The sequence below is a fragment of the Acipenser ruthenus genome, chromosome 4 (assembly GCF_902713425.1).
Source record: "Acipenser ruthenus chromosome 4, fAciRut3.2 maternal haplotype, whole genome shotgun sequence".
In the NCBI taxonomy this organism is placed as follows: Eukaryota; Metazoa; Chordata; class Actinopteri; order Acipenseriformes; family Acipenseridae; genus Acipenser; species Acipenser ruthenus.
The window spans coordinates 72,300,606-72,318,975 of NC_081192.1; the positions used below are offsets into that span (position 1 = coordinate 72,300,606).

Genomic DNA, 18,370 nt, shown 5'->3' on the forward strand with positions numbered 1-18,370 from the left:
TACATATTATTAATTCATGACTAAGCAGACAGTTTTCCATTTTTAATATTGTGCTTGGAGGTAACTGCAAACAGTGTCCCTCATAGAAAGAAGCATCAAACAGAAACCTCCCTTTATTACTATTGTATAATGCTAAAATATTCTGCACAGTGGTATACTCTCAGAAACTGTTTTTGAACCCAAATTAATAGAATGGTACTTATAATTATGAAACAAGTCAGACAAAGAAACAAAAATAAATTACCACATCATCTATGTAATTAGTAGTTCATTTGTGAAGGGTGTTAAAATACAAGCAATATTGGGGAAACCTTTCTCCTGTTTCGGTTCTGACCTCTCCAGGTGGATGTCTTGTGTTCTGATCTGCCATTATGAGTGACCTTTGCAAATATCGCAGTGGTGTTTTCAGCAGATTTGAAAAGATCTTGCACGGCTTCAAACCTCCAGATGCCCATGCATTTTTCATGATTTGGAGTGGAAATGAATGCAAAACACAAAGACCTTCAAAAGGCTAACAACCTCCCTTAGTTCATCCTTCAGATACTCAAGTCAAAGTAACATTTTCATTTCTGTAAATATGGTCCCCTCTCTTTAATATACTCTCAGTGGAGGTAAAAAAATCAAAACAGGAAGGGGAAATAAATATCAATTTGTTGCACAATACGAAATAAAATGTAGTGCATTAGAGCAAACGTGAACTTGAGTAGACCGCAGTTTAACAGTCTCAACTGTGTTGATGAAAAGACAACAGAGCCTTTTCTTGTAGTCGAGCAGCTTGGTGTTGTCATTACTAGTTACTGAACAGGAACAGAGCTGAGCACGTTGCTGGAGCAGCTGTCTTCCCTGCCGCACTGTGCTGAGGAGCAGCACTGCACCAAACCACTAATCAGGTAGAAGATTGCACTACACACCTGGCTTAGCACCGCTTCCCGACCAAAGACGTAGCTTGGGGTTCCCCTCCCTGCCATACAACAGAACAGCATGCGACCCACGTCCAAAAAGAAATGACCATATAGTATTGTGCCTAAATATAGAAATGCTAGCAAGCAGTGCTTCGACTATCTTTTCAGTTTTCAGTACCTGCAGTCTGCAAGGAACTACAGGTAGACCTCACGCCTCTCAGCTACTCAATCAGACGGACAAAGGTGGACTTTATGGAAGCAATTATAAGCAGGCTCTATGATAGTATTGGAGCCCAGATCACCAGAGCTCAACTGCTACGAGGACCACGGGACAAATCTGGAAATTGAGTAGAGACTTAGATTTAGAAGACAGGGTAGAAGGTTCTTTTTTACGGTGGGTGTATGGAATGGGTTGCTGAATACTGAAAATCCTCACTTCCTCGTTACTGTTCTTATGATTTCACTGACACAGGGATTCAAATTTAGTTTCTAGAAGTGAAGGCATCATGTGAACAATGCAAGGATATTTTCACTGTTACAATAATAATTACAGACAGGGTTATAAGGCTGTTTGAAGAGGGAGTAAGCTTGTGCCACTGCAGATACAGCTTCCTTTATGGAATGTACAGTCAACTAGGTCTGCTTTCTGTCTAATGAACTAGTTTTCAAAACTAACTAAACTATATAATGACGCTATGAACTAACATCAAGGAGACATCTTTTACTATACAACTAATACATTTTTTTTTTTTTTTACTGAATTTACAGTACTGTGGTTCTTTATTCATTACACTATAGTTGACCCCTGTGTGGCAGTTTCTACGGTTATCTTCATTATTTTACTTCTATATAAGCTTAACGCCCACCTCTACCCGTGTTGAGTGATGTCACACACATTTCATCCCATGTCACACGTAGAATGTAAATAATGAACACAATTCCCAGTTTTCCCTGTGGTATAAAAACATGCGTGGGATTATTCTTTCTTACACAGAGAATAAAAAATATAGTTCAGAACGTATTGTTTGAAATTAAATGAGGAAGGGGGTGGGGATTGGAAGGTTCTGTCTTATTATGGACCAAGTGAGGCAGGAGATACTCAGGAGCTGCAAGCTCTAGAGCAGGGGTATCCAATCCTGGTCCTCGAGGGCCAGTGTCCCGCATGGTTTTTGTTCCAACTGTACCCTAAATTACTTAATTGGACCAATTAAGTGCTTATTAGAAGCTTAATTGGTGGGGGCCTGGCAACCAGCTTAGACAAACAAATGGGACTAATGTATTCAGAAGGGACCACTAATAACTATGCATATACAATGAGTTTAACACCTTTACCATGGTTAACCACATTTTTTTACAATCATGTTTTACCATACCTCTCCATGCATTAGTTTTCCTGTGCTTAATTTGTGTGATTTTACTATTTTTTATGTTTGTATCATGGTGCACCACAGTACACTTTTATAAGGGACTATTTGGTTCAGTTCCAAATTTAGAAACACACCAGAAGAGTATAAATGACAGTAGAAAAGTCACTGTCAGTTTTATTAAACAAAACAAGTTTGAAAGACAAATGTACATTTGTTGGTACGTTATATTAAGCTGTTGTCTTTAGTTCCCTGTAGGAGGCTGGATATTATTACTGGTTATGTCAGGTAGTTTGTGTTTGTGAGGTTTAGAATGATAGCTCTTTTATGCTACTCAGCAATTGGCAACCAGTGAATAATGACTTTATATTCAGTTGACATATTTCATTTTAATTAAACTAGGGCTGCATGATACAAGATATTGTTTTTGTAGAAAAAAAATGTTACAGTATATGACAGGTTGAGAAGTGAGAGACAAAAATGATTTGTAGTTCAATATTCTGTACTAAAGAAAAAGAAGAAGAAGATGTATATGTGTGCCAGGCAAGGAAAAAATAAAACAGGATACACAAGATAGCATTGCATAGACTTCACTGAGCTGCACTGATCCACTGGTCCAAATTTGGCCAAATGTGTCCTTTAAGAGAAGGCAGCAGCTCATGTGGGGATTGGCTGCAGTCAGCCCTTTTCTTATTGGCTATATAATCTGCACTCTTTTGAACTCCAGTTAGTCAGGTTGGATAGCTAATGCTGCCTGGAGCACTGATGTGTTACTGACCATGGTGCTGATCTCTGATACTTTTTTAATGGATGAACAGAGAAGAGCTAAGCCAGAGGAATGCTGTTAATGGTGCTGAAGCTGTACTTTATGTAAGACAGTGACACTGGAGTCTATTTTAATTATGTGAACAGTGGCAGATTTAAATACTGCTGCTCTTTTACTCTATCATAAAAAATATGTTTATACATTTTATGTGTACTATCCTTGTGGACACCTCCATTGCTGATAGATTGAGTGAGAGATTATCATGCAGTCTATGTGATTGCATAGGGCCACGCGCCTCAAGAGGACCCATGTATTGCTTCTATTGATCTTGGATTTGGATGCCCACTCGTACCACACCATTGTCAATGTTTTAACATTAGGCTACTATTGTTTTAACAAATTATCCCCCCGGGCCCCACCCCATACAAATGTATAAACATGGGTAAACTTATTGGGCATGAACTTACTGTGTTCAGAAGCAGAACTTCATAATCTACCTGGAATTTGTTATCGAGAGCCTGTTCATAAACAACTGTGTGGTTCAATGGGCTTGTAACCAGGAGGTCCCCAGTTCAAATCCCACCTCCGCCACTGACTCATTGTGTGACCCTGAGCAAGTCACTTAACCTCCTTGTGCTCCGACTTTCGGGTGAGGTGTAGTTGTAAGTGACTCTGCAGCCGATGCATAGCTCACACACCCTAGACTCTGTAAGTCGCCTTGGATAAACGTGTCTGCTAAATAAAGAAATAATAATAAATAATAATAACCTATACTTTACGTTTTGGGAGACTGTACGCCTGTGCCCTTTGATTGTATTTCTTGAATATACTTCTGTGTGTGTATTATAATTTCAAATAGGTAAGCAACATATAATTCTGTTTATTTGTCTTGTTGTTCTTGATTATTTGAGCCTGGCGTGAGGAAGTTGTTCAGAGCAGAGTCGTGAACAGCAATTTAACAGCAACTGTGATCAGCACTATTTCATTTTTGCTTGTACTGGTTGGTTTCAATAATATTCTTTTCTCCATTTACTTTTTTAGTAAGCAATCATGAATACATCAACCAAGCACTTTTGTACTGAACCCTCCAAAACATCAGGAAGACAGGGAAACAAATGGCAGTGTGGCAGGGTGAAAGCCCTGCCGGTGCACGTGTGTGGGGAATATTGGGTTGGCAGGGAAGGGGTTAAATTTGTCCCTGTCGAAACATGTGGGAATGTGGCTGGAGCCGTGAATTGAATAAATGAGTAAATTATTAATTAAGGCTCCAGCCACAGGTATATATATATATATATAGGGTGATCACAGATGCTAGTTAGAATTAATATTGGTGTTATGTGAGTTTTTTGTATAACCTTTGCTTTTGGCCCTGTTTGTTTTGTTAAATGTGTTCTGTAGTCTATGTTATTTTTGTTTGTGTTGTAAATAAACAGGCACATTAGCGCTTAACCTGCAGCTTATGTGTCTGAGTCTCACTTCTGGGTAGAAACAGCTTACCAGTGATGCTGTTCTGTCACAGTACGTAAGACAAACAAATAGCTAATTTCAACAGCAAATGAAGATATATACAAATAAATAGTGAACAGCAGACAAGGAAACAGACCCACAGGAAATTTAAATTAACTACGATTTTGGTGCAAAATATCAGCGAAAATGTGTAATCTTAATTATTAAAAAATATGTGCAATAATTGTGAGTTCAGGCAGTGGCAGAGGGAGAAAGGGCATAAATACTTCTTTGGATCTCAAGAGTTACTGAATTTATAGCAACATTTTTAGGTGTGACATAAGCTTATTTTGTGTATATAGTTTATACAGTGTCATTTTTAGACTGCTTTGCTACTGCTTGCTAACCAGAACAGACTATAATAAACACTGCAAGACTGTCCAGGCTACCAGCCCCTTTAAGACATTGTTTAGCTTTTCATACTGTGGCTGAAAGGGGGACCCCCATTTGTCCACCACATGGGGCCCACAAAGAGGTAAGGCTGGCCCTGGTGATCGCTACTGTGCAAGAAGAAGCCTGAGTATCTCTGCTCTATCTGCTCTTCCATTCTTTGAGTCTCATCAACAGACCATTCAGTAAATAGCCATGGGGGTTGCCAGTTCAATCTCTGTCTACATTTAGATAATTTACTTGTTATTAAGTGCAGCTCCCTGCATCTGGGGTCTGTCTTGGAATGTGTGTGTGTGTGTGTGTGTGTGTGTGTGTGTGTGTGTGTGTGTGTGTGTGTGTGTGTGTGTGTGTGGGTGTGTGGAGGTGTTTGTGAGTTAACATAAACGATCAGTCCAAAATATTTCAAAATATTTTTTATGACTTGTATAATTCAATCAGAACAGTAACAAAAGTGCACCCTTGTCCTTGTTAAAACTACCTTGTTAATATGTCTTACTAAAAGGATTACGTGCCAGCAACCAGGCTCATAATAAACCCTGGGTCTTTTCATGCATTAAGTAATCAATTGAGACCTATAGATTCAGGTAAAACTTATTCCAGGTCAGACAACTTTCTTAATGCAGTAACTTCAGTCAGTTCGGAGCAGACTTAGCAATATCCTATATATATATATATATATATATATATATATATATATATATATATATGTTTAGATTGGTGCCACCTGATCAGTTTAGTATAATCTCAACAAAGTACTTCTAATAACTGCTCCCTCTACTTTTACTGGGGTTCTCAGATATTAAATATTCTATTTAATTAGGGATTTTCTTTGCACTAAATAAAAGCAATGGACATGTAATAACTTGTCTTTATGCACTGTATTTACATATATAAGAAACCATTACCTACAGTCAAACCAATGTAGGCTCTACTCTGAGACCTTCAAGGAAAGCCAGGTGTCAGAAATATCAGAAACTATCCTAAATTATTGTGCTCTAAAATTTCTCAAACGATTCTTAATTTCAGTCAGAGGTTCCAGAAAATTACATCTTGCATACCAAGATAAACAGCTTTTACTTGTATTTATTTATTTATTGAGTTTGTTAACCAGGATAGGACTGTAGAAAAACAGGATGCTTTTTCATTTTTAAAAGGCTGAAAGTGGCAGCTTTGAATCAGGGTTGTTATGGAAACAGCTGGCCTTTATTTTAACATTGGAAATACAATTTTTACATAGGATTTTTGGATTCCGGCATTTATATGATGCTATTTAACATTTTAAGAGTAGGTTATTGTCATGAAAGTGATCTGGTTAGTTTCCTGATGTTTTGTTATGTAACAGAAAATATTTTTAAGTAGAAGAGAAAGTGCCTTGGGATGATGCTGGTATATATATATATATATATATATATATAGCTAACAAGATTTCAAAACACTGTCTAAAGATCAATGGAGCCTACTTGAATCACCTACGATTTGCTGATGACATCCTCATATTTACAACGTGCCCAGAAGAATTACAAACAAAAATACAAGAACTACATGAGACTAGCATCAAAGCAGGTTTGAAAATTAACCTGAAGAAGTCATGTTCAATAAATATACCACTCCACATGCAATTGAAGTCAATGGGGTCAAACTTGAAGAAGTCAATAACTACGTATACTTAGGATAGTTAGTTTCGGCAACGGAGAACCAAATGTGCAAAATCAACAGAAGAGCAAAAATGGTCTGGAGTGCCTTAATCATGGTTCTGAAAGGGAAACTACCCTTATGCCTCAAGAGGAAAGTCTTTGACCAATGCGTGTTGCCAGTGCTAACTTACGGATGCGAAACCTGGACCCTCAATGCAAAAATGACTCAAAAATTACAAATGACTCAACAGAGTATGGAAAGATGCATGCTGGGAATAACAAAAAGAGACAGGAAAAGGAAGGAATGGATAAGAGCACCAACAAAAGTATGTAATGTTATTATTAGAGCGAAAAAACTGAAATGGCAGTGGGCCAGACATGTAGCAAGAACAATAGACCATCGCTGGACCAAGGAGATACTAGACTGGATCCCAAGAGATATAAAGCGACCAAGAAGAAGACCTCCAGGAAAATGGCAAGATGAAATTAGGAAAGACGCTGGAGCAACGTGGACGAGGGACGCACCAGACAGGCTTTTGTGGAAGAATCTTGGGGAGGCCTTCATCCAGCAGTGGATTGAAAAAGGCTGATGATGATGATGATGATAATGATGATACCTAACAAGAAACAAACTACAGCTAAGGCCAGAAGTTTTGCATCACTTAGATTTTTAGGATTGAAGCATAATGAAAAAAAAAAAAAAAAAAATATATATATATATATATATATATATATATATATATATATATATATATATATATATATATATATATGAACAGAATTTAGATATTTTATTTAACATCACGTAATCAAAGAAACACTTCGCAAAAGTCTACCGGAAGCCATAATAGTAGTTTTTTTATATGGAAAACTACAAGCGGTATGTAATTCAATATGTTAACGTAACATTATTCAACAGTTTTCGTTCAACTTTATGAAGCAAAATTAGTTAATTCTATAGGGTGATGCAAAACTTGTGGCCATAACTGTAGCTGCTGTTAAAAATCCTTATATCCTACATTTTTGTTGTTCTTTTTTTTAGTCCAGGGCAAATCTGGTCAATAGAAGGCCAGACCTAGATCATACATTTTAATAAACAGTCCAACGAAATTAATTATTTTTTATTTCTGGAGGGAACGATTTGGGGAGTTATTCCAATAAATGGAATTAATGTAAAGCATCATTGTTTAATTCATGTAACGCATTAATAATCGTGTGTGTACTAAGCCCTTGGACTTTGAATAACTATTAATCCTAAAAAAGAAAAACTCAAAGCAAGGGCCAGTGTTAGGGACTAGACAGTGAATTTCTCAACTAGGCTGCTGAAATAATTAAGGCTTGTCCTTTGCAGGCAATAGACAGTACCTGAAATCTGCTAGAAGGTGTAAAACATTTTTGGCAAGATAAGCCAAAAGCTTTTAGCTTGATTATTGTTACCTGCCTTGTTTGGTTCTGACTCCCTTGAAAGTCACACGGGTAAGAGCCAGGCTGATGTGCGCAGGTTTGGAAAGTCAAAGGTGATGCGAACATTGCCTTGGGGCTTCCAATTACAAGAGAGCATTTGTGACCGAGCAGTGACTGTCACAACTGAGAATCTGAGAAATAGGACAGTGCTTCTGCTGGAGGGGAAAAACCTTGGCAAACAAACTCACAGAGCTTCCATAAGCGTCATTCAGGAAAGAAAAACTAAACAAGATTGCGCATTAAGCAGACAGTGTGATCTGACACTTTAATGCAGTATTTGGGCTGTACCTCATCTCAGAATCTAAACTGGGTCTTTTATCAAAGCGTGGAGGTCGACCCATTTTAAAGTTTTTCACAAAACTCAACCACCACACTGCCGCAGGTCAAAATGGGTAATTCATAAGTGACCCAAAAAATCCAGACATTAAAACTTGCACTAGCCTTACACCCATATATATGATGGGATTGTTATATAAATATATATGAGACAGAAAAGGTATAATGTATTGACAAACACCTCAGATTACATTGGAAGCCTGCTGCAGCATTTTGAGCCCAAAGCTTTTAATTCAAGATCACAACCCAGTATAATGCTAAGCAATAAGCTTTTAATTTACCACCTGGCTGATATCTCGGAATCACCCTTTTAAATGTCTAGCACAGTAAATTTGCATGGTAATTTAGCAGTTTTCTGCATGCTCCCCCTGCTTGCATCTTCCATGGTTTTCTGTGTTTTTTTAATATCTTGTACTATACCTCTGGGCTTTACAAGTCCTACCTATGCTTTACCATGCTTTCACTATGCTTTGTAACACTTTTCTGTGCTTTTACTATGGTAAACTTTTATAAGGGCAGGGTCAGTACTGGGATTGCCAAAGCGAGCAGACTGACTGCAAAGTAAGACAAGCATGCAGGAGCAGGGATGCTGGTCAGAATGCTGACAGCCTGTTGGTTAACAGAGATTCTCACCAGCCCATCTCTTCCAGTATTCTCTTCTGGTGGTATTCCCTAAACAATGCAGTCTTTTAAACTGGAACTGTTCTATAATTGTTTTTAAACAATCTATTCTTTTTGAATAGATTCCACTTATATCCAATGGGTGAATTTAAGTGCTGTTTACGTTGTCTTTCAGTGTTTGTTTGGTTTTTTGGGGGGGGGATAGAAAGTATAAATAAATAAATACATAAAATGCTGCATGGTTCACCAAAGCAACTTGATTTACAGCAGTGGGAGAATTTCCTAGATTAGAGTAGTCTTACTGCTCCATTATTTATCAGAGCTAAACGTTGAACAATTTGCTGCTCCAGTGGGGACTGCGAGCGGACCGAGATGTGGTAGCTGTAGCTCTGTTCCTGCAGAGCACGCTCCCAGCATTAACACTACCAAGCCCTGCCCAGTATGCTTTTATCTCAAAGCCACTGAATTAATGCAGCTAAACCCAGGGAGCTGTCTATTCAGCTACTCTACCTGCAGAGCAAACAAGCTCTCATGTAAATGAACGTCGCCTGTGCACACTCTTCACAGCATGGCATTTTTTAAACTGTGTGGCTGAGACCAACTTTACAAGACTAATAATAATAACAATAACAATGATATACACTTAAACAGCGCCTGTCAAGGTACTGTATGAAGTTAAAATGTTGTCAAAAGAGTAAGTAAAAACATATTTCCATTTCCATTTCAGGGGTGACAATATTCCCATTCTAATGTGTTCTGGTTTGGAGGTGCTTCCTGGGTCAAGTCCATGGTCAAGAAGGGGCTTGGGGTACCATATTTATTAAGATTTTGTTCCTGTGCAAACTGTTCCTCATTTTATTACTAATAATAATCTGTTTTAAGTAAATCAGTCTGCAAAATATGGCTGCCAGAGGGGTCCCCCTCACTTTAACCACTGATCATTATATGCAGTCAGATACAGTATATAAAACCAGACGGTAATCTAAGAGTCAAACCGAATGCATAGGTATATAGCCAAAAGTGTAGAGTACACTAGTAGAGGACTTAGACTAATGTGTCCAGTTCTGGTCACCACATCATAAAGGGAGCAACCAGGCTAATCCCAGGATTTAATGGAAATAGCTATGAAGATAAACTGAAAGACCCAACTTGATAAAGTTCTGAGATTAATTAGCTGCTAGGATCCGTTTGCTGCTTATCTTCACGGCACTGCTGTGTGTCTCCCAGTCTGTGCAAGTATGCAATGTCTCTGATATACAGAATTGCATGTTGGGATAGTCCTGGAGGCAGGATTAAACTAACAAAAAAACCATCGCAATAGAAAATAAACAGAAATAGAATAAAATGAAATATTACAGAATATAATTCAGTAATATTGTTCAGGGTGCGGTCAAAGCACATTGTGAGATAGATCAGCAATTTGATGCAGTTAAAAAAAGCAATTCTGATTTAATATTTCCCAAAGGTCTACATGCACACACACAGAGAGAGAGAGAGAGAGAGAGAGAGAGAGAGAGAGAGAGAGAGAGAGAGAGAGAGAGAGAGGGAGCAAACTAATTAAAGGAGAACAAACCACAACTGGTTTGCGTTGCTGTGGTTACACAGAGGAGAATACAGTACTAGCCTGTCTTAGAGAACGTACGTAAGTAAATGTACGTAAGTTTTGTAAGTAAATTTACGTAAGTAAATGTACTCTTATTTATCATTTTAAAAAGTATAAATCTGCTTTGCTTTTGTTTTTCAACCCAATTTTGCTTGGTTCACTTGTGTTGTTTTTAGTAAATAAGACAAACAAGTGATTTATTACTATCACAGTAATATCCACCAGATAGCATAGATATCAGTCCTTCTTAATTATCTTGCAGGTAGTCATGCCTGCTTTGGTGTTCAGTGAGCATCAAAAAACATACCTTGCATTAGCCTTAGTGCCAGTTTTGTATTCCCTATCCTAGTGTGGTTGAAGCTATCATTTGATACATGTTCTAGGTTTATCTATGTTTTGTAAAAGATATTCCTGGATCAGGGAAGTGGGTTAGTGGGAGGCTGTTAAGTGAGTACAAGAGAAATCCAGGGGACTAAATCCTATTTGTACTGTGGTTAGATGCTGGTTCGCACCTGATCTTTGTCTCTTAGTAAGGTGGTATACTGACATACACACCAACCGGCCCACTCCCCTCTTTTATTTTTTAAACTTAAACTAATAAACTTTAAACTAATACTCTGCTCTTATCTTAAGACCTTGAAGCATTAATCACATCACCAGTACATTAGATAGTTTTAAGGACAAAGTGGAGAGCCAGGCAATTTTCCAGAAAAGCTCTTAAAGGCAACCTGATACTTGTGCTATTACCTCTTACCAGACTTTATATAAAGGACAGGGGAATGAGCAAGGGACATGATGAAAGATAAACCTGCATAGCTTGGACCAGAAGAATGAACTCCAAGCTACGGAGGTCATTAGAGGGGAGTCAAGGGGAAAGGGGGTTCCAACGTCATTTAACATGTTTCATATTGGAAACCTGGAGGCTGCCATGCAACATATATATATATATATATATATATATATATATATATATATATATATATATATATATATATATATAGTATAATTCTAACTATAGACATAAAGTGTTTGTGGGAAGCAGGACATAGGAGGAGGAGTTGTAGTTTTTTAGGAGGAGTTGTAGTTTTTTTTCACAGACAAACGCCTAAGTAATTACTGTGTGATCAAACTACAGTACCCACAATACAGTGGGGAATGGCAACATAAATAAACACTATTAACCTTAAAACTGAAATTCCATAAGGCAAATAAATATCAGAACATATGTGTCTTGAATCAAATGTGCTATGTAAAAATGTGGTCCTCTGTCAGGAGTTACAAGATAACAACATGGTACTATAGATAGAAACACAGACTAGGGGATTCCTGGTGTGCCAATTATGGAAATGTAATCTGTTCCAGCAAAAACAATGTGCTGCACGCCCAGATTTCTATTAGTTTACCGAACAAACACTGGCCGGCATAATAAATAAGAAAATGACAAGCATGATATAGGGCTGGTTTTGCTCTAGTAGCCCAGTAGTTAATTCAAAGCAAGATGGTAGCATTAGTGATGACCTAATGTTCTACATATTGTACCAGAGCCAACCCTTCTCTATAGGAACGTGTCTCTATTTCAATGTGCTGGTTGTGCTGTGAAGTTTGGAAATGAATTGAAGTTGTCAAAAAAAAAAAAAAAAAAGCAGCATTGCTTTATTGAAGCTATGTGTCCATTACTAAATGATCGGAGTCCACAGTGATTCCTTAAAAAGCTCCCACAATCCAGCAGGGGCTACACTTTACAGTGTGCTCTCTGTTTCTGGAATTCGATGTGAATCCTAATTTTAATGGTCAGGGATTTCTTTCAAATTGCAGACCTTACAATATGCAGTTACAAAATAATATGATTTTTATTTTAGAAATGTTAAAGTTTATTTATTTATTTATTTTTTAACTGTAGACAATCGCGATTTTCTTTTACATGTTTATTGTGCGCATACGCCACTGATTATGCTGTATAGTTCAATCAATGAACAATGAATTATACTGTAGAATTACCAAGGCCCTACTAAGGCTGGGCAGCTGTTGCCTTGTATAATTTGCTCAGTCTCAGCTATATCGATACCAGTTCAAGGCTGTTCTAATGTACAGTAACGAGGAAAGCATTCATGTCTGGCTATGCTTATGTGAACTTAATAGCTAACTGCAAAACATTCACTGTGATGTGTGGAAAATAATAATAATAATAATAATAATAATAATAATAATAATAATAATAATAATAATAATAATAATAATACATATGCGAGACTGTTGTGCAGTTGGCGGTGGTTCTAACCTGTTAGTAGCCAATAGCACCAGCTCTAAAAACTGCTGTTGCTCTTTCAGACACATCCATTTTGAGCTTCTGAATGAACTACAAGCACCGAATGGAATTGCTTATTTAGAAAGAAGCGCACATTTGTTCTATGCCACGGCCGCTATTTCTTCACTGGTTTGAGACATCACAGTTTTTTTTTGATCTACTGCCTTGCATTTCTCAGCTAAGGACTGTTGCACGTTTATCGGTTTCCCCCTACAGAGTAAACTGGGAATTTATCCCGTAATGCCCATTGCTGCCAGACTGCCAGAGCTTTCTGAAACCCTGCTGAATACATTTCTTTCTTTCTTTCTTTCTTTCTTTCTTTCTTTCTTTCTTTCTTTCTTAATAGCAGCAGGCAGTAGCTTTTTGATAACCTCTGATCATTTAGTCTACTGTAACAAATCGAAACCTTCTCTTACTATAGCGCTGGTGAGTGTATCGCACAATCCCTGCACCGGTGACAACACATAGAACTATGGACAAAAGTTTTCCATAACCGTATATAATTAACTAACTGTGCTTCATAAAGTCGACAAAAACTGACAAATTAAAATAAATAAATACATAAAAATAAAAAGTGACATTTCAAAATCTAACATGAAATACTGTTCTACTATTATGGCATCCGGGACTTGTGCGATATCATTAGTTTGTCTGATTACATGATGTTAAATAGACAATCTAAATTATGCTTATCTATCTATCTATCTATCTATCTATCTATCTATCTATCTATCTATCTATCTATCTATCTAAATTATATGTAAAAAAAATAATAAAAAAAAATAAAAACCCTACACAATGAAGCACTGGAAATGTCTCATTAAAACAGGTTTCAGGCTGTGTTAAAATGCAGTAGCCTACCGCTTGTGGCTTTTTTAGGGTGCACCAATGCAGTGTACATTATGTTGACGGATTAAACATGAATCGCATGCATTGTAGTATTTACACTCTTTTTATATAGGTATATATACACTTGTATTTTTATGTGCGTCCTAAGTATTCTAAATCAACTAAAATAAACAGCGAAATGTGTTTCTGAAGATTTTTATTTCTTATTATAGGCCTAACATATATATAATTGTTACTTTTGTTAGCTTTGACACAAACATATGATTTGAAAATAAGTATTCATGTAAATCAAGTATTAACTAATCTCTTGTTTAGTTAAAAAATCAATAGGAACCAAATATATACTAGACACATTCAATGTCACATTGTACTCGCTTTTTTATGGATACACTGTAGCATACTAAGCAGCTATCTAGTCGGATGTATCATGGCATTCATCTGAAATGGTCGCTTAAATACTTAAATACTCGACAACCCCTACCCCCTCCAGAATTATACATTGCTTTACCGTGCTTTTCAGGCTCCGGTACCGTGTCTCCAATTTAAAGGGACATATACTGGGTCTAACGAAAGCCTGAACCAGCCAGCGAGAGCTCTCAAAAATCCACCTGGTTCTGTTGAAATGAAGCTGAAGTTTCTCAATGCGCCAATTTATTTTTTAGTCTCACAACGTGTTCGTTGTATTTTTAGTACTGTTTTTTAAAACGTATAATGCAATTTCATTACCGTACAAAGAAAAAAACACATAGGTGTTTTGTAAGATATCTATATGAACGTGTTCTACATCGAGCAGTTTTACAGCTACTCAAGAAGTTTTATTTCACAAATTTTAAAGACACCGTAGCTCTTTTCTGTTTTAGGTTGATTTAATCGGTTCTATTAATATCCACCTATGGCAGTTTGAATTGTCACTCCTCATTGCTCTTAGTTCACTTGTAGTTTTACAGCATGACAATCCTCGCGACCGAACTTGGTGCATATATCAGATCATATCAAATGTTTTAATCCACTCTTACTGCATTAAAAACAAATTGCATTACATGTGGAAGTGGATTAAAAGGCATGTCAAATAAACCTCCTACCTGTGTAAAGTTGGAAGATCCCTTAACATTACTCCATCAAAATGATTTTCCAGAGAAATCCATCAACAAATCCACTGGCATAATGCAGTTGGTCAGTAGAATCCAGTCCTAGTGATGTTTTAGTCTTGCTCTTTTTTATTATAGTTTTGTTAAATGTCCAGTTGTATTCGAACTAAGAGGCGAGTTATCTCCAGCTTGCTCGGTTCTTGTTCACCTTGCTCTCACTTGTTCTAGTGTACTTCTTCACTCTTCGTTCTGATTATCATCGCCTGACTGCCTCTGCGCTGAAACTCGAACCGGTCTTTGTACTGAACGGCTTCATCACAAAATCATATATCCAGCAGCCCCCTCTCTTTCTGCCTCAGTTGCGTGTGGGTCAAGTGGAGTCGATAAGAGAGAGAGAGAGAGAGAGAGAGAGAGAGAGAGAGAGAGAGAGAGAGAGAGAGAGAGAGAGAGAGAGAGAGAGAGAGAGGAGGAGGGAAGGGAGTGAGAGAGAAAGCGGGGGACGTGAAGAGGAGAGAGAGAAAAAGAGAGAGAGATGTAGACGCGCATACATAAAGACAGATGTTGAACACAGGAGAGGAGCAGAAGAGCTCAGCTTTGAGCAGAGAGATAGATAGATAGATAGATAGATAGATAGATAGATAGATAGATAGATAGATAAAGCAATGTAAAAAGGAATTTTTCTGTATAACAGCAACTCATATTTGATTTATATTTGTTTTCCGAGTTGATTTCAGTTCGGGGTTTCAGTTGCGGGGACTGCTTAGCCTTCCAAAATATTAGGCTGAGGACATGATCACAGAAGTATTTTTAGAGACGTGTTTCCAATGGCAATGACAGCCGTGGTCGCTTTCAGAGAAATGTTGTCACGTAAGAAAATGAACATGATTGGAGCAACAAAAAAAGAAAGAAAACAACACACCAGACAAAAGGCATGCACATAATCAATAAAAAAGAAAGAGACGAAGAGGTGGGTGACTATAAACCAATTACAAGGCAAGACCAGCGAAATTTAAAAACGGCTTGAATTATAAAACAAATGTAATAATTTTTGTTTAAAGTGTCTTGTACAGCTACAAGCGCATTGTTGGTAGACCCCGGTATTTCACACCTCAATGCACAATTACATAAATTCTTGAACATTAACCAGCCATTAAATCAAATTCGGTATATGTGAAATTGCACCGCATTTCTATACACATTTGACACCTAAAGTTCTGAATAAAACTTTTTGAATCTCTCTCTCTCTCTCTCTCTCTCTCTCTCTCTCTCTCTCTCTCTCTCTCTCTCTCTCTCTCTCTCTCTCTCATATGTGTAAATGATGTCACATCCAAATGCATTATTCTCAAATGGCAACACCTGTTCTGCTTCCGTTATGTGGGTGTTCTTTTCAATTCTATGACTAAGCCCAACTTGTGAGAAATGCCCATGTATGTGTCGGTGCGTGGGAGCAACTCAGAGGCGGTGTGGGGGAAGCAATCTTCGCGTAATTGCTTCTAAAGAACCACCGACATAATAGATCTGCTAGCGGATTTTTTTTAAAGACTAAAACTATATATTCTTATATGTAAGAATTCAGTATGTAAATACTTTTACTATGCAGTTCCAGTGGTTATACTATGTATTTAGTTTACCCTGGTTTACCAATTTTTAAATATGCTTTAAAATATCTCTCTTTGGTTTACAATGCTTAGCAATTCTTTACCGTGCTTACCTGTGCTTTATTATACTTAGGCTTTTACTATGGGAATACATGTATACAGAACATTTCTTCAAATTCCCTGTCCCAGGCCAATCTATTGCAATAATAATGTGGGGACAGATATTTGAGTTTCAACTAAAAATTTACAGGTTACATGACCATATTGCAACAGGTCCAAATAGGAAGAGTCTTAGAGTGTGCCCTTATAAAAGTTTACAATAGTAAAAGTACAAAAAGGTGAAATAAGAATAATTTAAAAGCATATTAAAAACATTATAAACTATAGTAATGGCATAATATAACCAAAACATTACAGTGCAAATTTACTGTGGCAAACCTTTATAAGGGTGGTAATACAGAAAAACGTTCACAACTGATGTCCAAGAGGCTGTGGGTAATGCTTGAACCTACACATTTTTTTAATTACTGTGTAAAATGCATTACTGTAGAATACAGAACAATGTTACTTTGAAAAGAAGCATTGGTTAAAGAAAAGGTCATGATGAAAGATTTTTTTAATATACTATTTTTAAAATCATCTGTGATGTTGTGTTTCACAGGCAGGCCTCTCCAGACCATAGCAGCCCAGCCACCCCTGGCAATGCAGTGCTGCTGCCCTGGGGGCCATTTCCCAAAAGCAACTTAAGCCATACGAACATCATAACATCATCGTAAGAGCAACGTGTCAAATCTGTTGCGTTTCCCAAACACTGTCATAGTTAAGTAGTTAATTATTATTTATTATTATTTATTTCTTCGCAGACGCCCTTATCCAGGGCGACTTACAATTGTTACAAGATATCACATTATTTTTACATACAGTTACATTATTTTTTACACATTCTTTTTTTACATGCAATTACCCATTTATACAATTGGGTTCTTACTGGAGCAATCTAGGTAAAGTACCTTGCTCAAGGGTACAACAGCAGTGTCCCCCATCTGGGATTGAAACCAAGTTAATGAACAACATTGTAGGTCTATGAGTGATCTGGGGTAATCGTAAGGAGATAAGTGTGTCGTGAAAGTACATAAATGCATTGCGAGATCATTCCCTCTTGCTGTATCTGGCAGTATGGATGCGATTTCCAGAATTGTGGAACTTAATCGTCGCAGACGCCACCCTCACAGTAGATTATTAAGAATTAATGACAACATAGGTACAAATTTAAATCCGTTAGATATACTTAGTGACAGAGAAATCATTAGAAGATACCGTCTTCCACGGAATGAAATCCTAACTTTACTGGAGTTACTCACACCGGATTTGAGGAGGAGCACTGAGCGCAATTATGCACTAACTCCAGCTGTGCAATTGCTGTGTTCATTGCAGTACTATGCCACAGGTAGCTTTCTCCAAAACATAGGCGATGGGCTGGCACTCAGCAAAGCGTCTGTATCACGGTGCGTCCAAGCAGTAACGACAGCGCTTGTTAGGCACGCACCTGAGTACATTAGGTTCCCGAGAACACAGGCAGACGTTCATGACATGCACAGAGGATGGCATTCCATTGCAAACATTCCACAGGTCATTGGGGCAATTGATGGTACACTTATTCCCATAATAACCCTGTAGATAGATCAGCCTATGTATGTCAGCAGAAAAGGCTACTCAGCAGTCAGTGTCCAAGTTATATGCAATCACGAGGGTGTTATCATGGACATTGTGGCAAAGTGGCCAGGGGGTACCCACGATGCCTTCATATGGTCCAATTTCACGATATCCCAGGCAGCAAAGAACGGGCAATTTGGCGACGAATGGTTGTTGGGGGACGGTGGATACCCCTTACGACCGTATCTCCTCAGTCCTATTCTGCATCCCCGCAATGCTGCTGAGGAAAGA

General features: G+C 37.7%; 1 protein-coding gene across 6 annotated transcripts in view; it reads right to left on the reverse strand.

Moving 5' to 3' along the window:
• Positions 1-15,194, reverse strand: part of LOC117400494 (adhesion G protein-coupled receptor B1) — a 102,501-nt gene extending 87,307 nt beyond the window's left edge. For 3 of the 6 annotated variants that reach the window (XM_059022730.1, XM_059022727.1, XM_059022726.1), the window contains exon 1: positions 14,823-15,194. The gene's annotated coding sequence lies outside the window, so the exon portion shown is untranslated. The remainder of the gene's footprint in view (positions 1-14,822) is intronic. The other 3 variants (XM_059022731.1, XM_059022729.1, XM_059022728.1) reach the window with 1 other exon arrangement.
• Positions 15,195-18,370: the final 3,176 nt, after the last annotated feature.